Here is a 22,779-nt window from a genome sequence, read left to right on the forward strand (position 1 = left end):
TTGTATTGCTATATTTATGTTGTATTCTCGGTTGGTGCAGCTGTAACGAAACCCAATTTCCCTCGGGATCAATAAAGTATGTCTATGTCTATCTATCTATCTATCTTCTATATGTAACAATGGCCCTTTTCTTTCATATGGAAGGACATCCCTTTAGAACAGGGATGAGGAGGAATTGCTTTAGTCATAAGCTGGTGAATCTGTGGGAATCATTGCCAAAGATGATGTGGAGGCCAAGTCTATGGGTATACTTAAAGGGGTATTGATAGGTTCTTGATTAGTAAGGGCATCTAAGATTACAGGGAGAAGGCAGGAGAATGGGGGTGAGAGGGATAATAAATCAGTCTTAATGGAATGGCAGGAAATACTTGATGGGCCAAATGGTCTAGTTCTGCTCCTATATCTTTTGGTGTTATGGTCTTAAATACAGTGACATATCACCATATTGAATCCTGGGTCGGCAAGTTTGTCATTATAAGGAGAGGTTAAGCAGGAGAGATTGGGCCTTTACTCTGTAGAATGTACAAGAATTGGCTGTGATCTCACGGAAATATGCAAAGCTTTTACAGGGTTGACAGGGCAGATATGAGGATATGAGCTTGTGGTTTCCCCCAGTTGGATTGGCCTCCTCCTTCTTCTGTTTCTTATTTTCATCGGAAGTTCGTGGCCGCACAAAGAATCAGAATCAGGTTCGTTGTTACTGGCATAATTTGTGAAACTTGTTGCTTTGTGGCTGCAGTAGAGTGCAAGATATAAAAAAATTACTGAAGTTACAGTAAGTAAACAAATAGGTATTGCAAAGGGGAATAGTGAGGTTGTGCTCATAATTTCAAGATCATTCAGAAATCTGATGGCAGAGGGAAAGAAGCTGTTCCTGAAGCATTAAGAGTGTTTCTTCAGGATCCTGTACCTCCTCCCTGATGCTGATGATGAGAAGAGGGCAGGTCCTGGATGGTGGAATGTCCAGGAAGGGGAATAGATTGTTAACTGAAATAGCTAAGGCAGAAAAATATGGAATAATTTAAGATTTAGCAGGACTGGTGATGACTGAGGGGAATCTGGGATTTTTGCAACCTGGGGGTCACAAATCACCAGAAATTCAATTGAGCAAGTTACTTAAATACTGTGGTTGAAAGAGCTGGCCAGAGGGTGGGTGTTCTGCAACGAGTAACTTACATCTTGATGCTACCATCTACAAGGCACAATTCAGGAGGTGGTAGAATACTCCTTAATTGTCTGGATGAGTGCAGCTCCAACAGGAATTTGAAATGAGGCCAAAGCCCACTGTTTTGACTGTTCTCTACGATCTACATTAAACATGCAGTCCCTCCAGCAGCAGTCAGTAACTGTTTACATAGCGACACACAAAATGCTGGAGGAGCTCAGCAGTCAGGCAGCCATCTACAGTGGGAAATAAACAGTCAACTTTTTGGGCCTTGGCCCTTCATCGGGACTCAAAAGGAAGGAGGAAGAAGCCGGAATAAGAAGGTGTGGGCTGGGGGGTTTGGGAAGGCGCACAAGCTGGCAGGTGAGAGATGAAGTCAGGTGAGGGGACGGTGGGTGCGCTGGAGTGAGAAGCTGGGAGGTGATAGGTGGAAGAAGGAATCTGATAGGAGAGCAGCATGGACCATGGGAAAAAGGGAAAGAGGAGGGAGGTGATAGGCAGCTGAGGAGAGGGAGGGGGTAAGACAGGAGCCATAATAACGCCCTGCAAGCAAGTATATTCTAAGGCCCAAGCATGCATCCTCTATCACCAGGAAAGGTAGCTTAGGACCAGAAGGCACAGTCTTAGAATACCAGGACATCCCTTTAGAACAGAGAATTTCTTTAGCCAGAGGATGGTGAAATTCATTGCCACAGATGGCTGTGGAGGACAAAGTTTATTTAATCCGGAGGTTGATGGGTTTTTGATTAGTAAAAGCATCAACAATTACAGGGAGAAGGCAAGAGATTGGAGTTGAGGGGGCTAGTAAATCAGCCATGATGGAATGGTGGAGCAGACGTGATGGGCCGAATAGCCTAATTCTGATCCTGTGTCTTTTGGCAATGCTCTCAAGTGCATTGGAACACCACCACCTTCTTGATCCCCATTAAGTTGTAGGTCGTCCTGAGTTGGATAGACATTACCATCCCTGCATCTAAATCCTGGAGCTCTCTCCCGCATGGGACCACAGAAGTTCCTTCATGGGAAGGACTCCAATGACATTTCAAGGGTCACGTACTAAATGCTGATCTTGCCTGTTACACACAAACACAGGCTGTATTAAAAACCAGACTTCATAGTCTATCTTTAATTTAGTTTAGTGTCTGACTAAATCAGTCCTTACTAACATCGTATTAGCCAGGTTGCAATCTAAAAGTAACATGAAAACCCCAGTCGACGGTGAATGTCTGAATGTACAACAACGATTTGCCTGGAGCCTGTACACATGGATAAGAGAAGCAAGCACTGCAGGGAACGTCTGATTTACAATAGCGAATCAGCAAGGCGCTTCTCCCCATTTAGATTCTCCAAAGAAATGTCAACCTGAAGCAAATGTTTCACCCTCAAACGCAGAGAGAAAGGAGGAACAATTCCTGTTTGCTGAGATAAATCGAACAAAAAGGATACTGTAGGGTATTCTGTTAAAAAAAGCTTTGATTGCATTATTGCTTGACAGATCAGATGGCTTAATTTAGCTGGAAGGCATCTAACACTGTTTCTATCATCTGTCTGCCGCTGGAATGTTTCTGAAACATCTTAATGCACATCTGAACCCTACTTCATTTTCTGATTCTGGTTGTGACAACTGCTTCTTGTCGAGCTGGCAGGAGTTTTTAAAGATTCTGGTGGAAATCACTGATAATAGAAAGACTTAATTAAAACCAGGTTGCCATAACAAACAAGATCTCTGCAAACTAGGCAGACTGGTAAAGGATTACTCACACAGTGTGTTGTTGCCTACACAAGCAGGAGAAATCAGCTGTTTTTAACTCTTTTTTTAATAAACACAATCTCTTAATTCTAGCTGGTTCTCAGCAGGAGTGTGTTGCCTATTTCTTGGTCAATATGCTTTATGAGGTCAAGGTTCATCAGAAGGAACAGAAGAATTTGTACCAAGCAGGAGGAATTTCAGTTATGAAAACATCGATGCAGGAAAGACTCAGAAGATCAGGCAGCATCTGTGGAAAGAGAAACAGAGTTAATGTTTTAGACCATTCTTCAGGATTGATTTTTTTCTTTTGTGAAAAAGTATTTGTATTAAATTACAGTGAGGATGGGGAGGGTTGGATAGGGCAAAGAGAATATCTCTTCTTAGCTGAGTTCTGCATTACTCTCAGGATAAGCAATAGATGGAGTCATCCTGCCAATTTAATGAAAGGTAGTTTAAGAACGAAAGAGTGGGAACAAAGGAAGATAAACCATATGAAATGAACAGAGCGAAGACAAAGGAATGTGAAAACTGCAAAATCTAGAGCAGCGGGAGATGTCTAGCAGGACAGGCCATGCTTGGTGTAGAGAGAAAAATGAACCAGTGGGTTCATTCACAGCAGAACTGGCCAGTTCTGAAATGAACAGAGGGACGATGTTACCTGCGATTGTAGAATTCAACACTGAGTCTGGAAGGCTACAGTGTGCCCTGGTAGAAAATGAGATGCTGTTCCGCAAGGCTCTTGCTCACTATAAGCTACATGAGGTCATGGTAAGTTAGGTCAGTTCAGATGGAGAATTAAAAGCAGTAATGTAGCCCCCCTGGCCAGCCCCAGGGTCGCTCAGCTCGCTGTCGTCTAGGCAAACAGACCTCGGCCCCGCCAAACTGGGTAATAGTTTGTGCGGATGCTGTGTGATGTACCCCACCCCGCCCAAATAACAGACAATACACCAGATACGATTAAATGATTTACAGTTTATAGATATTACTGGAACTATATAACTAATAGAGAATAAAATATAAAAGGAAAATAAAAGGCGCTACACTTACTAAAGTTCAATCTCTTCGTGCACAAATAGTTGGAGCTCAGGACCCTCCTTCTTCACTCTGCATCTCCTCTTAGACCACCTCGACCTGCCACCTGGGACCAACAACGGTGGTCGACCAGACGCTCCACATGTGTCCGTCTCCGTCTCCTCTCCTCGCTGAACGCCCTGGACCTCGGACTCCAGCTCGGGGTCCAACCCCGTTAACGGACTCACAGCATCTTGTCCATCCTCTGTCTCTCTCTCTCTCTCTCCCGCCTTCTCCCAAAAACCCGCGCGTCACAATAACTTACAGACACACAGAAAGAATAACATCTATCCCAATTGGTTTGTTCATCCTCTTATCAGTAACATAATCCAAACAAACTGCTAGCGGGAGGACTTGCTCAGCAGTTAACATAACAAAGAAGCCATTTTAATTAGACTACGCAGTAAGATAAAAGAAGAAACCCCTTACAGTAAGAAACAGTCATAGAACATAGAAAAGTACTGCAAAGGAAAATCCCTGTGGCCCACAAGGTCGTGGTGACCCAATTAAATTTGTGAAGGGTCTCAGCCCGAAACGTCGACTGTACCTCTTCCCACAGATGCTGCCTGGCCTGCTGCGTTCACCAGCAACTTTGATGTGTGTTGCTTAAATTTGTAATCAAATGGCTAACTAAATTAATCTTCTTCTGCTTACATAACGGCATATTCTTCCACTTTCCTCACATTCACGTACCTATCTGCTGGAGGAACTCAGCAGGTCGAGCAGCATCTGTAAGGGGGTGGGAATTGTTGACATTTCGGGACAGATGAATCAGGACATGCATCTGCAGCGCTTGCGTTAATGTGAGATTTAAACAATTGTTCATGGATTGTGGACGTCACTGGGATTGCTGGCTTTTACAACCCACCTCAAATCATTCTTGGTCTTTGTCTTAAGCATACGGTTCGAGAACCAACATGCACAACACTATATTATGATCATTTTGACCACTTTACGCTACAATGGACTTTGTATTGTCTTGTTCTAATGGTGTTTTATCTTGCATAATTTGTTATTCCTGTGGATGCTGTGTCTCTAATGCTATGTACTACTGCAAGTAAGCTTTTCTTCGCACCCGTGCACACATGCACTTGTGCTGATGACAGAAAAACTCAACTTTGGCTTTGCCCTGAAACATGGACAATTCTCTCCCCCCCCCTCGCCCCCCACTGAGGTCCCCCTGCTGGTTGCTTGCGGCCCTAGAATCTAGTATCTGCAGCCACTTGCGTCTTGCGTGATGTTTGAAGATTTGTTTATGGGATCTGGGCATAACTTACACTGCTTATATTTATTTTCCATCTCAAGCTGTTTTGAATTGTGCTGAAACTTAATAGTTAACCAAATTGGTGGGTTAGGACTGAGCCAGTGGATGCCAGATTTCCTCCCCTTAACCACATCAGTGAGTCACTAGTAGTTTCATGGACTGCAGTTTTTTTTCCAAAAATAATTCCATACTTTATTCAATTATTTAGATTAAATTCCTCAGCTTCCGTAAGAATTCAAACTTGTGTCTGTGGTTAAATGATGTAGAACTCTGAAAACTTACTTTTTATTTTAAGCTCATTTTAACTTGCACAACCCAAAGTGCGTTGTTGTATGCTTAAATATTTCAGGGAATACAAGAACTATTCAAAACCTCTGCTGGTGAAAGGAGACGGGATAAATTCAGCTGACGAATAAAACTCGGCAAGGGTGGGACAGCAGAGCCCAACATGCAGAAGAAAGTCACCCCAGTTTCACTCACCAGAGCTGACTATATAAGTCCTGATGAAGGGTCTCAGCCCAAAACGTCGACTGTCCTCTTTTCCATAGATGCTGCCTGGCCTGCTCAGTTCCTCCAGCATTTTATGTGTGTTGCTTGGATTTTCAGCATCTGCAGATTTCCTCTTGTTTCTATTAGGCCATAGGTTACATTCACTGGTGGCCGCTTGACCCTATTTCGCCAGACCAAACAATTATGAGCAATGTTCTACCAGCTGTCATACAGAAACAGGAAATAAAAGCAGAAGAGATCATGGAGCCCCTGCTGCTGCTATATGGAGAACTAATTCTTGACTGTCATATTCAAATGTTCTTGCAATAAAGACAACATAACACTTACTTATCTAAATATCTACTGATACCTTCAATGATTCATAGTCTGTTATCTGTTATCTCCATAGCAAACTCCAAATCCTGGGTGCGTGCCATCAACTCTCAAGGAAGGCATTGCTTTTAATTCATTTAATTTCTCCAATACTTCTGTTTTCTATTGTGATTTATTTTGAGCTACACATCACTCTAGACATGCAAGTCGTCCACAGCCTCTTGGAGGTTTTCAGCACCTTCTTCCAGGAGGACGCTCACAAGACAATGTTTAATTTTTCTGTTATTTCCTTATTCCCCAATTTACTTTCTCCTGACCTATTAATTTTACTTTATCTTTTCTGTTGAGGCTTTTAAAGTTGTTTTTATATGTCACATCCACACCCTCCTTTTCCTTAATGATATGTTGACCTTCCTTTGTTGATTCTGAAATTTGACCAATCATCAGGCTTATTGTTTTACCACAAAATTAAAAGCTTTTTCCTTTGGCACAAGATATTTTTAATCTTCAGAAAACCATTTTCCCATGGATTTTATTTTCGCCTTGATGGTACAAACAGGGTAGGAAACCTTGTACTAATTCCTGACCTGTTAACCATTGTTTGCTTGAATGTTAGGACTTTATTCCTTGAAGCGTAGGGGATTTGATACAGGTCTACAAAAGTGGGGTGTATAGATAGAATAAATGCAAGCAGGTTTTTTCCACTGAGATTGAATGAGACTAGAACTAGAGGTCACAGGTATAAGGTGAAAGGTGAAGGACCTGAAGAGGAACTCCTTCACTCAGAGGTGAGAGTGTAGAATAAGCCAGGCAGAATAACAGTTTGGCATGGACTAGATGGGCTGAAGGGCCTGTCTCTGTGCTGTAGTGTGCTATGACTCTTAGATTCTAGACATTGCTACCCTATTTCTGTTTCTCGCCTTTGCTACCTCCCTTCCTCCAATTTAACAGCTTCTCAAATTACTTTGGTCTCTTCGTGCCTTTCACTTCAACCAGTTGGACCAATTCCCACCACCACCACCTTCAGGATCACCACTCACTCAGGTACTCAGTACCTTGGAAGTGCCACTGATCGTTGAACACAATTTAATGCTAATTTAAGCATAGCACAAACTGCCTGTGAGTGTTTGGAGTGATGCATTCTTTGTGTGCCAATGCTTCTTTGAAAACTGCGCTGACTTTCTCATCTCAAGAAGGCTCACTTTGCCTGAGCTCACCAAAGTCAATGGCACGCTTTTCTGTCTGGGATGCACTGATGTCGAGAGTTCAATGTACATCAGTGTAATTGGCTCTCCCACAATAGCAAGGCTGCAGCCACACTGCCTCAGTTCTGAGGCTGAGGAACTGTCAGCTGGTGAAGTGTCAGAGCTGCTCGAACACCTTGCAGAATAATTCCATCTGCCGCTCTGCAAAGCAGCAGTGTGGGCTTCAGTTACAGCTGCCAGTGTCAGCTCTTCGAAATCTTTTAAATTTACCTAGATAGCTTCCCTTCATTTAGCTTAATTAAACAGTTTTGCTTTTCTGTGGTGGTGGACCTCATGGAAGTCAGACCCTGCAGCTTCTAACTCGGTTTCTATAGCATTGCTCCTGAGATGCCAGGAAGACAGCGGCTACATCTCAAGGATCTGCCGGGCTGTGGGCTCAAGACCCACTCTGGAATCATGAAAGCACAAAAGGGCTGACGATTGTGTTCATTACTGAGGGAGCGTAGGACAGTCAGAAACGCTGCCTTGGGTTGATGAGGTATTACCCCAAGGCCCCATCTGTCCTATCAGGTAGGTGTGAACATTTTTGTGTCCAATATTCAACGAAGAGCAGTCAGGTCCTGACCCGTATTTATCACCTAGACAGTGTCATGGAAAGACGGAGGGTATCTCATTGTTATTTCTTCATAGTTATCGTAACTACGAGAGGTGATTGATAAGTTTGTGGCCTAAGGTAGAAGGAGTCAGTTTTAGAAAACCTAGCACATTTATTTTTTCCTACATTTACACACTAGGTCCAGCGGTAATGGGCATATGGATCCCTTCTTTGTAGAAGTCGGTGTCTTGGACCTCCAGAGGTAGTCCACAGCAGGGGTGATTGATAAGTTCGTGGCCTAGGGTAGAAGAAAATGAGTTATTAACTTCAAACTTTCTGCATTTTCACTCAAAGAGTTGAATTGCACGTGCATGTAACGAGAGTAGTATAACTCATCTCCTTCTACCGTAGGCCACGAACTTATCAATCACCCCTTCTGTGGACCACTTCTACAAAGAAGGGATTTGTATGCTCTACGACCGCTGGACTAAGTGTGCAAATGTAGGAGGGGACTATGTTGAAAAATAAGTGTGCTAGGTTTTCTAAAATTGGCTCCTTCTACCTTACGCCACGAACTTAACAATCACCCCTCGTATACGTGCTGTGTGTTGTGTGTGGCTGTCTGTAATGTGTTTTGTCCTGTGGCCCCTGGAGGAACATGGTTTAGAACATAGAATAGTACAGCACATTACAGGCCCTTCGGCCCACAATGTTGTGCCGACCCTCAAACCCTGCCTCCCATATAAGCCCCCACCTTAAATTTTTCCATATACCTGTCTAGTAGTCTCTTAAATTTCACTAGTGTATCTGCCTCCACCACTGACTCAGGCAGTGCATTCCACGCACCAACCACTCTCTGAGTAAAAAACCTTCCTCTAATATCTCCCTTGAACTTCCCACCCCTTACCTTAAAGCCATGTCCTCCTGTATTGAGCAGTGGTGCCCTGGGGAAGAGGCGCTGGCTATCCACTCTATCTATTCCTTTTAATATCTTGTACACTTCTATCATGTCTCTTCTCATCCTCCTTCTCTCCAAAGAGTAAAACCCTAGCTCCCTTAATCTCTGATCATAATGCATACTCTCTAAACCAGGCAGCATCCTGGTAAGTCTCCTCTGTACCCTTTCCAATGCTTCCACATCCTTCCTATAGTGGGGTAACCAGAACTGAACACAGTACTCCAAGTGTGGCCTAACCAGAGTTTTATAGAGCTGCATCATTACATCGCGACTCTTAAACTCTATCCCTCGACTTATGAAAGCTAACACCCCATAAGCTTTCTTAACTACCCTATCTACCTGTGAGGCAACTTTCAGGGATCTGTGGACATGTACCCCCAGATCCCTCTGCCCCTCCACACTACCAAGTATCCTACCATTTACTTTGTACTCTGCCTTGGAGTTTGTCCTTCCAAAGTGTACCATCTCACACTTCTCCGGGTTGAAGTCCATCTGCCACTTCTCAGCCTACTTCTGCATCCTATCAATGTCCCTCTGCAATCTTTGACAATGCTCTACACTATCTACAACACCACCAACCTTTGTACCATCTGCAAACTTGCCAACCCACCCTTCTACCCCCACATCCAGGTCGTTAATAAAAAAATCACGAAAAGTAGAGGTCCCAGAACAGATCCTCCTGGGACACTACTAGTCACAACCCTCCAGTCTGAATGTGCTCTCTCCACCATGACCCTCTGCCTTCTGCAGGCAAGCCAATTCTGAATCCACCTGGACAAACTTACCTGGATCCCTTGTCTTCTGACTTTCTGAATAAGCCTACCGTGTGGAACCTTGTCAAATGCCTTACTAAAATCCATGTAGATCACATTCACTGCACTTCCCTCATCTATATGCCTGGTCACCTCTTCAAAGAACTCTATCAAGCTTGTTAGACGCGATCTACCCTTCACAAAGCCACGCTGACTGTCCCTGATCAGACCATGATTCTCTAAATGCCCATTGATCCTATCAATAGGAATCTTTTCCAACAGCTTTCCCACCACAGACGTAAGGCTCACTGGTCTATAATTACCCGGACTATCCCTACTACCTTTTTTGAACAAGGGGACAACATTCGCCTCCCTCCAAACCTCCGGTACCATTCCTGTGGACAATGAGGACATAAAGATCCTAGCCAGAGGCTCAGCAATCTCTTCCCTCGCCTCGTGGAGCAGCCTGGGGAATATTCTGTCAGGCCCCGGGAACTTATCCGTCCTAATGTATTTTAACAACTGCAACACCTCCTCTCCCTTAATATCAACATGCTCCAGAACATCAACCTCACTCATATTGTCCTCACCGTTATTAAGTTCCCTCTCATTGGCGAATACCGAAGAGAAGTATTCACTGAGGACCTTGCTCACTTCCACAGCCTCCAGGCACATCATTTAGCTGTATACATATGTATGGTTCAATGATAATTAATCTTGTTGATAATGATGGATAAAAACTTTGATGTTTTATCAAAGGTGACACATAAATACACCTATCTTTGATGGTACTCAGCACCACACTAAGCTGTGGACAGCTCCCTTCCCTGAAAGTTCGAGACCAAGCTGAGCTCTTCTCTCAATTCAGAGCTCTCATTGTAATTCATTTGGTGGAGGTGGGATGGTGTGATAGCAACAGAATGTCAAGAACTGGGTGAAAACAACTGCCTGGTTATAAACTTCACAAAGAAAATCTGTTGCTTTGTGACAATAAGCATGATGACTTGATTTGAAGATTTTTGTCCTCTCTCAAAAGCCTGCTTAAGGCTATTTGTAGATATCCAGACCACCAAATTCAGTCAATGTTGATTAACAAAATGTTCCTCAGAAAGCCCCTAAACAACCTCTGAATGATGCAGATCAATGTTTCAATCAAGCTTACTTAGCTTTGGGAGACATTATGTTGTGGAAAATAGCAAAAACTTTATCACGCTTGGCAGACTTACTTCATGTGACTGGTACAAAGGGCTGCAAATGCAGAACACAGAGCTGTCTAATCTATGAGCAAATCAGCCTACAACCCGCTTCCCCGGACACTCATCGCCTTCCCTAGCTGGGATCAGTGGGCTACAAGGTATTTTTATCTTTTCCTTTCTGAATTGAGAGAGAAAAATTCAGTTAGCTCTCCAACTTTCAGGGAAGGGACCTATCCACACCTTACTGTGGTACTCAGTACCATCAAAGATAAGTGATATACCACTAGATTGCCACCATATCAGTAAAAAAACATATATACATAAAGTCCATCAATGTCTGTCCTCTAAGCCATCTCAAGAACATGGAACATAAGGACATGGAAGCTTTCAGGATATTCTTAATCAAACAATCTACAAAGTCATAGAATAGAATAGAAAGCGTACAGCACAACACAGGCCCTTTGGCCCACAAAGCTGTACCGAAGATGTCCTGACCTGAGAAATTACCTAGGGTTATCTATTTTTATAGGGCCCTCTATTTTTCTGAGCTCCATATCCTTGTCCAGGAGTCTCTTAAAAGACCCTGTCGCACCTGCCTCCACCACCATCGCTGGCAGCCCATTCCATGCACTCACCACTCGCTGCGTAAAAAACTTACCCCCGATCTCTCCTCTGTACCTACTTCCAAGCACCTTAGAACTATGCCCGCTCATGCTAGCCATTTCAGGCCTGGGAAAAAGCCTCTGACTATCCACGCGATCAATGCCTCTCATCATCTTATACACCTCTATCAGGTCACCTCTCGTCCTCTGTCGCTCCAAGGAGAAAAGGCCGAGTTCACTCAACCTATTCTCATAAGGCATGCTCCCCAATCCAGGCAACATCCTTGTAAATCTCCTCTGCACCCTTTCTATGACTTCCACATCCTTCCTATAGTGAAGCAACCAGAACTGAGCACAGTACTCCAAGTGGGGTCTGACCAGGGTCCTATATAGCTGCAACATTACCACTCAGCTCCTAAACTCAATCCCACGATTGATGAAGACTAATGCACGCTATGCTTTCTTAACTACAGAGTCAACCTGCGCAGCAGCCTTGTATGTCCTATGGACTTGGACTTCAAGATCCCTCTGATCCTCCACACTACCAAGAGTCTTACCATTAACACTATATTCTGTCATCACATTTGACCTACCAAAATGAACCACCTCACACTTATCTGGGTTGAACTCCATCTGCCACTTCTCAGCCCAGTTTTGCGTCCTATCAATGTCCCGCTGTAACCTCTGACAGCCCTCCACACTATCCACAACACCTCCAACCTTTGTGTCATCAGCAAATTTACTAACCCATCCCTCCACTTCTTCATCCAGGTCATTTATAAAAATCACAAAGAGTAGGGGTCCCAGAACAGATCCCTGAGGCACACCACTGGTGACCAACCTCCATGCAGAATATGACCCATCTACAACCACTCTTTGCCTTCTGTGGGCAAGCCAGTTCTGAATCCACAAAGCAATTTCCCCTTGGATCCCAAGCCTCCTTACTTTATTAATAAGCCTTGCATGGGGTACCTTATCAAATGCCTTGCTGAAATCCATATACATTACATCTACTGCTCTACCTTCATCAATGTGTTTAATCACATCCTCAAAATATTCAATCAGGCTCGTAAGGCATTACCTGCCTTTCACAAAGCCATACTGACTATTCCTAATCATATTATGCCTCTCCAAATGTTCATAAATCCTGCCTCTCAAGATCTTCTCCATCTCCATCAAGTTACCAACCACTGGAGTAAGACATGCCTCTCAGGATCTTCTCCATCAACTTACCAACCACTGAAGTAAGAAGTCATGCTGTGGTAGTCTGGGAAATGACATTAAAAATATAGGATAGTAATGCTTGATAAAGGTCTCGGCCTAAAATACTGGCTCTTTATTCCTCTCCATAGACGCTGCCTGACCTGTTGAGTTCCTGCAGGATTTTGTGTCTGTTAGAATAGAGTAGAACTTTATTGTCATTGCTCAAGACAACGAGATTACGGTGCGACTCCAGACCATACAAATCAGATATTTACAATATATGTGGTACAGCTTAATTTAAAAAAAATCCCATATTTACATGCAATAAGTGACTTTGTTAGACCATAACACTCAAAGGCCATTGGCATGCTGGGGTGTAGCATTATTCAGCTGCACAACAGCCCTCGGGAAGAAGCTGTTCTTCACTCTAACTGTCTTGGCTAAGATGTTTCTGTATCTCTTACCACATGGCAGGAGATTGAACAGACAGTATTATGATATAATAATACTGTATTATGATATAATATTGAGTGCGCCGTAGGCATCGAGAGTTGTACATTGTCTCCAAGTCTGGTAGTTGAATCCCAATGATATTATTCATTGAATCATAGATTACTACCTTACAGAAAGGGGACATTTAACCTACCATATCCATGCCAGCTCTCCGCCAGGACTAATCTCCAGTTCCACCTTGAGCCTCTCCTCCCTAGCCTTGCAAATATTTCCTCACCAAATATTTATCTAAATCCTTCCTGAAGATATCACAGTGGAATCTTGTACAAATTGCACAGGCTCCATGGTGGAATTTGTATTCTAATTTCTACCTCTTTGTTTTTTTTTTGGCGAGTGCATGCGTGCGTGTGCGTCCGTGCGTGTGCGATGTTGGCGGGACGATATCTTTTTCATGCCTTTACAAGGCGCAGAGCGAGAGAGAGAGAGACTGTGTGGCGTGCCACTCCTCACACAGACATTTCGCAGTATTTTTCCTTTTACTTTACGAGGTTGAGTTGCGATCTCGACACTCAACCCGGCACGGATGGAAAGCGTACTCGGGAGCAGACCCGACTGGGTTCGAACCTGGGAACCTCCGTTCCAGAGTCCTGTGCTGATGTCATTGCACCACCAGCCGGCCCACTTCTACCTCTTTGTAACCTTGCACTTTATCATTTTCCTGCACTGGACTTCTCGGTAGCTTTTACACTCCATTCTACATTATAATTGTTTTAGCTTATTCCAGGTCAATGCACCATGTAATGATTTGATTTTCATGAAAAGCATGCAAGACAAGCTTTTCACTGTAACTTGGTACATGTGACAATAATAAACTAAACCAGGACCTATCCGTGTGGTTCTTAAACGCAAGAGATTCAGGAGATGCTCGAAATTCATAGTAACACACACAAAATGCAGAAGGACTTCAGAAGATCAGGCAGCATCAATGGAAAAAAGTAAAGAGTCAATGTTTTGGGCTGAGACCCTTCATCTGTCTGGTTCTCACAAGTATTTGCAACCCAACATATGTCATTCACAACCATTCTGTTATTGGTTTGGATTTGTTTGTTCTTTCTTTCCTCTTTACAGGAATATGAAACTCTGTTGGAACCACTGCTCTTTTGCTGAAGTTCAGCCTGTCAACTTTTGGTTCTAATTTACCTGACCACGTCCAATCTCTTCCCACTGGAACTGTCCTTCCTCCAATTAAATATTTTTACCTTGGAAGTGTCCCTTCCCCTTTTCTACAGCTAACCTAAATCTTATGAAGGATTTGAATCAATAGACCTTAAAGTAAATGACCCCTGAATCATTTTCTCTGCAACTGAATCAGTACCAACATCATTCATGTTGACAATAATTAAAAGACCAGTTGAACAGGTACACAGATGAGAAAAGATTAGAATGTTACGGGTCAAATGGAAACAACTCGGATGGAGGTTTGTCAGAATGGACCAATTGGGCTAAAGGTTCTGTTCCCGAGCTGTATATCTCTATGACTCTATTTATTATATGATCTGGAAAATTGGGTTTCTATCATCTTTTACTGTGTAACTGAGCACTTTTTTTGCTTGTGTTTGCCCTCCTCTTTGCTGTGTGTTTGGCTGGTCCAACCTGTTCAATTAGGCAGAAAAGGGTTTTAATTTTAGGGGACCACTGTGTTTGTTTAAATAGGGAATGACATACCACTATACATGATGCTGGGGGGCCTCTGTAGATTAAAGCCAGCCAATGCTCTCAACCATCCACCAAGATCACATGATTAATTGCAAATAGCTTTACATTTCGATCTTTAGTATCAGTACCTAAATGAACATCTTTGCTTTGACTTTTTGAAAAAGTTACTTCCAAAATTCAAAGTTCATAGTTCAAAGTAAATTTATTATCAAAGTACATATACGTCACAATATACAGCCTGAGATTTATTTTCTTGCAAGGAAACTCAATAAATGTATTATAGAGTAATAACTATAATAGAATCAATGAAAGACTTCACCAACTTGGGTTTCAACCAGCACGTTAAAACTGAGCAAACATAAAAATAAATAAATAATGATAAATAACTAAGCAATAAATATCAAGAACATGAAACATAGAAAACCTACAGCACAATACAGGCAGGCCCTATGGCCCACAATGCTGTGTTGAACATGTACTTACTTTAGGGTTACCCACAGCCCTCTATTTTTCTAAGCTCCATATACCTATCCAGGAGTCCCTTAAAAGACCCTATTGTATCCACCTCCACCACGGCTGCTGGCAGCCCATTCCATGCACTCACCACTCTGCATAAAAAACTTACCCCTGACATCTTAAAACTGTGCCCTCTCGTGTTAGCCATTTCAATCATGGGAAAATGACTATCCACACGATCAATGTGTCTCATCATCTTATACACCTCTATCAGGTCACCTCTTATCCTCCGTCGCTCCAAGGAGAAAGGGCCGAGTTCACTCAACCTATTCTCATAAGGCATGCTCCCCAATCCAGGCAACATCCTTGTAAATCTCCTCTGCACCCTTTCTATAGTTTCCACATCCTTCCTGTAGTGAGGTGACCAGAACTGAGCACAGTACTCCAAGTGGGGTCTGACCAGCGTTCTATACAACTGTAACATTACCTCCTGGCTCTTGAACTCAATCCCACCATTGATGAAGGCCAATGCACCGTATGCCTTCTTAACCACACAGTCAACCTGCGCAGCAGCTTTGAGTGTCCTATAGACTTGGACCCCAAGATCCCTCTGATCCTCCACATTGGCAATAGTCTTGCTGATAATGATATAATCTGCCATCATATTTGACCTACCAAAATGAACCACCTCACACTTGCCTGGTTTGAACTCCATCTGCCTCTTCTCAGCCTGGTTTTGCATCCTATCGATGTCCCGCTGTGACCCCTGACAGCCCTCCACACTATCCACAACACCCCTAACCTTTTTGTCATCAGCAAATTTACTAACCCATCCCTCCTCTTCCTCATCCAGGTCATTTATACAAATCACGAAGAGAAGGGGTCCCAGAACAGATTCCTGAAATGCACCACTGGTCACCAGCCTCCATGCAGAATATGACTTGTATACAACCAGTCTTTGCCTTCTGTGGGCAAGCCAATTCTGGATCCACAAAGCAAGGCCCTCTTGGGTCTCATGCCTCCTTACTTTCTCAATAAGCCTTGCATGGGGTACCTTAACAAATCCTATGCCTTGCTGAAATCTGTATACACCACATTTACTGCTCTCTTCATCAATATGTTTAATCACATCCTCAAAATATTCAATCAGGCTCATAAGGCACAGACTGCCTTTGACAAAGCCATGCTGACTATTCCTAATCATACTATGCTTCTCCAAATGCTCATAAATCTTGCCTCTCAGGATCTTCTCCATCAACTTACCAACCTCTGAAGTAAGACTCACTGGTCTATAATTTCCTGAGCTATCTCTGCTCCCTTTCTTGAACAAGGGAACAACATCCGCAACCCTCCAATCCTCTGGAACCTCTCCTGTCCCCATTGCTCGGCAATCTCCTTCCTCACCTCCGAGGTAGCCTGGAGTACATCTTGTCTTCTTGTCTGGTCCTGGTGACTTAAACAGTCCATTGAAAGTGAGACCATTTCAATGATGGGGCAAGTGAAGTTGAATGAAGTTATTCCCGTTTGTTCAAGAGCCTGATGGTTGAGGGGTAATAACTGTTCCTGAACCTAGTGGTGTATGTCCTGAGGCTCCTGTACCTTCTTTCTGAAGGCAGTGGAAAGAAGAGAACATGTCCTGGGTGGTGATAGTTCTCCAGTGCTACTGCTGTAAGGTTACTTAATATCTGTTGAAATATGTTTAGAATTACATTATGTTGCCAACTTGAATTCTTTGGATTTAGAGCCATAGAACACTACAGCATAGAAAACAGGCCATTTGGCCCTTCTAGTCTGTGCCAAAACATTATTCTGCTAGTCCCATTAACCTGCATCCAGTCCATCACCCTCCAGACCTCTCCCATCCGTATACCTATCCAATTTATATTTAAAACTTAAGAGTAAGCCTGCATTTACCACGTCAGATGGCAGCTCGTTCCACACCTTTGGTGGGGATTTGATCTTATCTGGAATTTGTTTAGAATTGAGAAATCTAAATAAATATCTATTGCATAAGGTTCTAAGGTTGAAAGGACTGGGAAGATAAGGTCAAAAAGAAGTCAGATTGAGATAAGTTTGTGGTTCTTTTATGAAGGAACACTGTTGGATCATACAGCTTCATTGGTTTCTTGTAGAATTAACCATTTTCCTTCTGTATCACCTAACATTTGAAGACAAATCAAAGTCAAAGTAAATTTATTATCACAGTACATAAATGAGAAGGTGATAGATAGGAGCTACAGGGAGGTAGTCGCCCCTATGTTGCAGCCATTCCCCTCAATAATAACTATACCACTTTCGATACTTTTGGGCGGGGGGGTGCCTGGGGAACGTCTTACCATGGAAAAGCCACAGTGAGCAGGTCTCTGGCAATGTCTAGCTCTGTGGCTCAGAAAGGAATCGGGGAGAAGAGGTGAGCTGTACTGATCAGTTCGGGAAACAGAAAGGAGGTTCTGTGGAAGAGAATGAGAATTCAGGATGTTATACGCCAGTGTCAGGTACAGTCCACAGCATTCTTTAGTGGGAGGGTGAGCAGCCAGAGGTCTTGCCCTATGTCGGCACCAATAACGTGAGTAGGAAGAGTGACAAGATTCTGCAAAGGAAGTTCATGGAGTTAGGTTCTAAGTTAAAGGGCAGGACTTCCAGGGTTGTGATTTCAGGATTGCTACCCATGCCACGTGCTAGTGAGGCTAGAAATAGGAAGATCATATAGTTTAACACATGGTTGAGGAGTTAGTGTAGGAGGGAGGGGGTCAGATTTTTAGATCATTGGGCTCTCTTCCAGGGAAGCTGGGACCTGTACAGAAGGGATGGTATGCATCTGAACTGGAGGGGGACTAACGTCTGAGCAGGAAAAGTTTGCTAGTGCTGCGTGGGGACGAAGGGGTGTTAAAATAGAGTTGCAGGATAACTCTATTATAGAGTATAGAGTAACCAGAGTACCAGAACAGGTAGAGAGTGGTAGTGGAGAACGATTATTTAAGCCTACATACAGAGTCAGAAATCAAAAGGTTGAGCATTGTGGGACCAGTGTTCTGAGCTGTGTAGATTTCAATGCAAGGAGTATCGTAGGAAAGGCAGGTGAGCTTAGGGCATGGATCAGCATTTGGAATTATGACACTGTAGCCATGAGTGAGACTTGGTTGCAGAACGGGTAGGACAGGCAACTCTGTGGTTTAGATATGATTGAGTAGGAAGGATTAAAATGGGAGATAGGACATTATTGGTCAGGGAAAATGTCAAGGCAGCGTTCGGTCAGGACAGACTGGAGAGCTCGTCCAGTAAGAGTTTATGCATCGAACTGAGGAATAAGATCACATTAACAGGATTATATTATAGACCACCAAACAGTCTGCGGGATTGAGAGGAGCAAATTTGTAGAGAGGTTGCAGACTGTTGTGAGAAAATTTGTAGAGAGATTGCAGACTGTTGCAGACTGGTGCAAGAAAGTTCTAGAGACTTTGTTCCCTAGAATGTAGAGGCTAGTGGAGAGATTTGATAAAGGTATACAAAATTATAAGGGGTATAGATAGGATAAGTGCAAGCAGACTTTTCCAATTGAGGTTGAGTGAGACTACAACTAGAGATGATGTTTTAAGAGTGAAAAATGAAATGTTTAAGGGGAATATGAAAGATAACATCTTCACTCAAGAATGTTGATAGCGTGAAACAAGCTGCCAGTGCAAGTGGTAGATACGGGGTAGCAATAGTTCAATGTTTGAGGATAAATTTGACAGGTACATAGATAGGAGGGGTAAGGAGGGGTATGGAGGGCTGTGGACTGGGTGCAGATCGGTGAGACTAGACAGGTTAATGGATTGGCAGAGACTAGATAAGCCAAAATGCCTGTTTCTGTGCTGTAGTGTTCTATGACTAGGTCACCATACACTACTGTGAGATACATTCCCTATCAGTCCCTATTCGAAACTTTCCATGTTCCTCACTTCAACAGCCTATTAGCTGGGTCCAGATTCCCACTGACCTTTGGGTGAGGATATATTGCTCAATAACCAGACAAGGTGCAAGTCCAGTACTGGAGACTTGAGTTTGAATCCTGGTGCAGACAGTGGGGAACTTAAATTCAAGTGATTAAATAAATCTGGAACAAAAACATACCACAACAACAAAAAAAAAGTCAGAACAACTTATGACAGAAAATCTGCAGTTTTGAATCTTATGGAAATCCATTTTAAATTGAAATAAAGGTTTTCTAATCTTGAAGTTGGAAAACCTTGATTGTAGAGTTATTGGGTGGGCCAGCGGCTCGAAAGACTGGAATGACCGAGTCCAGGCTTTATCCCAATAAATAAATAAATAAATGCATTTTACTGTACGTTTCGATGTTTCAATATCATCATCATCTTGTGCCATACTCTGCCAGGGCCTTGGCGACCACTTTCCTCCACTGCGATCTGTCGGCAGTCAAACTTCTTGCATCTCTGGCGGTGAGGCTGGTCCACTTTTTGATGTTGTCGATCCAGGTTGTCCTCTGTCTGCCCCAGGAGCGGCTTCCTTCTGCTCTGCCTTCAAGCACAGTGCGTTCCAGTGAGTGATCAGCTCTTGAGATGTGTCCAAAATAGTGAAGTTTGCTTTGGATAATGGTTTCCAGAAGTATTGGTTTCGTGCCAATCTTTTCTTGGATGAATGTTTCAATGTACATGTGACAAACAAACCTAATCTTTAATCTTTAATAGTCTGTCCATGGTTCATCAGCTCAAGGCCGACCTTCTACCTCACCTCCATTTTCTGCATTATGCCCACATTCCTTGATTGCTAGGAATTACATCTTCCCTATTACAGCACAGAAGGCCATTCGGCCCATCAGAATCATGCCAGCAATGCGATCAATTTCATTACCCTTCTCCACATTTCCTTTTTGCCCAGTAACTCACATGCTCACCATTTCCACTTCCCCACTCACTCACACAGAAGGGTAGTTTTTGCAGCAGCTTATATTTATCTCCCAGCCAGCGCTTCTTGGGAATGTGGGAGAAAACTGGAGCACCTGAGGGAGACCCACATATCACAAGGAGAATATGCAAATTCCATTCCTGCAAAGGAGATCGAAGCCAGCTGCATGGACAACTGTCATGGCAGCACAACAGACCTCTCGTGTCGCTGTCCTCTGTTTCGAATGAACTAATTAAATGAGACGATATTGTCTCTAGAGAATTTACTATCCTCTGAGTAAAGAAATCTATTTTCCTCTCAGTCCTAGTGATGCACCATCAATAACTCCAAAAGACTGGAAGTAGATTAAATACTGAAAGGCTTTTATTAGCAGTAAAATGTGACCTCCAGCATGCTGAGTGTCTGCCCCTGGACTGAGAGGAGCAGCCATGGCCCAGTCGCCTTTATTCAGGGGTCTGTGGGAGGAGCCACAGGAGCAGTCAGCAGAGGGGCGTGTCCAGACAGGTAACCCAGTTACAACATATATATAGTTTACCACACCTAGGTGCCCTAAATGTTGAGACAGGTACATTGATACGACACTGAGAGCTTATAGGGCCTGTACTGTGCTGTACTGTTCTATGTTTTATGTAATTAAAAATCTGGAATGTGTCAAGACAAATGTGCTGGACATGGTAATTCCTGCCTACTGGCACAACAGGTCCACAACAGATGCCATTTCATTGGCTCTTCAATCAACCCTGGAACATCTGAACAGCAAAGATGAATACATCAGTGTGCTCTTTATCGACTACAGCTCAGCATTCAATATTATCAACCCCTGAAAATTAATCAATAAGCTTCAAAACCTTGACCTCAATACCTCCTTGTGCAATTGGATTATCGATTTCCTCACTTGCAGACTTACAGACCCCAGTCAGCTCAGACTGGCAACAACATCTCCTCCACGATCTCCATCAGCACAGGTGCACCACAAGGCTGTGTGCTCAGACCCCTAATCTACTCGCTGTACACTTATGACTGTGTGGCTAAGCACAGCTCCAATGTCATATTAAAGTTTGCAGATGCCACCATTGCCATAGCCTGAATCAAGGGTGGTGACCAATCAACATACAGGAGGGGGATTGAAAATCCAACTGAGTGGTGCCAGCTCTCACTCAATGTCAGCAAAACCAAGGAACTAGTTCTTGACTTCAGGAGAAAGAAACCAGAGGTTCATGAGACAGTCCCTATTGGGGCATCAGAGGTGAAGGTGGTCAGCAACTTTAAATTCCTCGGTGTTATCATTTCAGACGATCTGTCTTGGGCTCTTTTTGTAGTATTTTCCATTCAAGAAGATTAGTGTTTCCATGCCAGACTATTATGCAGCCAGTCAATATCCTCTCCGTCACACATCTATAGAGGTTAGTTAAAGTTATAGATGTCATGCAAATTTTCGCAAACTCCTAAGGAGGTACAGACACTGCCGTGCTTTCTTCATAATTGCACTTAGGGGTGGATATGACCCAGTCCATCACGGGTAAGGCCCTCCCACCATTGAGCACATCTACACAGGGCGTTGTTGCAGAAAAGCAGCATCCATCATCAGGAACCCCAGTCACTCATGTCACGCTTTCTTCTCACTGCTGCCATCAGGATGAAGGTACAGGAGTATCAGGACCCACACCACCAGGTTCAAGAATAGTTAATATCTCTCAACCATCAGGCTCCTGAACCAGAGGGGATAACTTCACTCAACTTCACTTGCCCCATCACTGAAATGTTTCCACGATTGATATTTATTGCTTGCTTACTTATTTATTTGTTTGTTTGTTTATTTATTTATTTTTCTTTTTTTCCCTTTTCTTTTTGTATTTGCACAGTTTGTTATCTTTTGTGCACCAGTTGTCTGCCCTGTTGGTGTGGTCTTTCATTGATTTCATTATGGTTATTGGATCTATTGAGTATGACTGCACGAAAATGAGTCTCAGGTTTATATATGGTGACTTGGATAATAAAGTTACTTTGACCTTTGAATTTTGGTCATAGAGCATCCTAAGAGTTTCTACAAGTATAGTAAGAGCAAAAGGGTGAGAGCAGGTCCACTTCATGTGGTTGTCTATGAATGGAGCCACAGGAGATGGATCAATTATTAAATGAAAAGGAGAGGCATTTTATCTGCCTTTTATCTGATAAAAGATGCATTTTATTGTAACCTTTTTGGGCCTGATCTAATGTATCCTAAGAAATTGTGGGAGGCTAGGGAAGAAATTGCGAGAGGATGGCAGAGATACATACATCACCTTTAACCGTGGCTGCGGTAGACTACAACAGGATATTGACAGGATGCAGAGCCGGGCTGAAAAGTGGCAGATGGTGTTCAACCCAGGAAAGCGTGAAGTGATCCACCTTGGAAGATTGAATTTGTTGGCAGAGTATAGGGCTAGTGGCAGGATTCTTAGCAGTGTGAAAGGGACAGAGGGATCTTGGTGTCCATATCTATAGGTCCCTCAAATTTGCCGGTGGAGTTGATAGGGTTGTTGAGAAGGCATATGATGTGTTGGCTTGCATTAGTCAAGGGATTGATCTCAAGAACTGCAAGGCAATGTTACAGTGCTATAAAACTCTGACTAAACCACATGTGGAATATTGTGTTTAGTTCTGGTCACCTCATCATCGGAAGG

The sequence above is a fragment of the Mobula birostris genome, chromosome 3 (assembly GCF_030028105.1).
Source record: "Mobula birostris isolate sMobBir1 chromosome 3, sMobBir1.hap1, whole genome shotgun sequence".
Lineage (NCBI taxonomy): Eukaryota > Metazoa > Chordata > Chondrichthyes > Myliobatiformes > Myliobatidae > Mobula > Mobula birostris.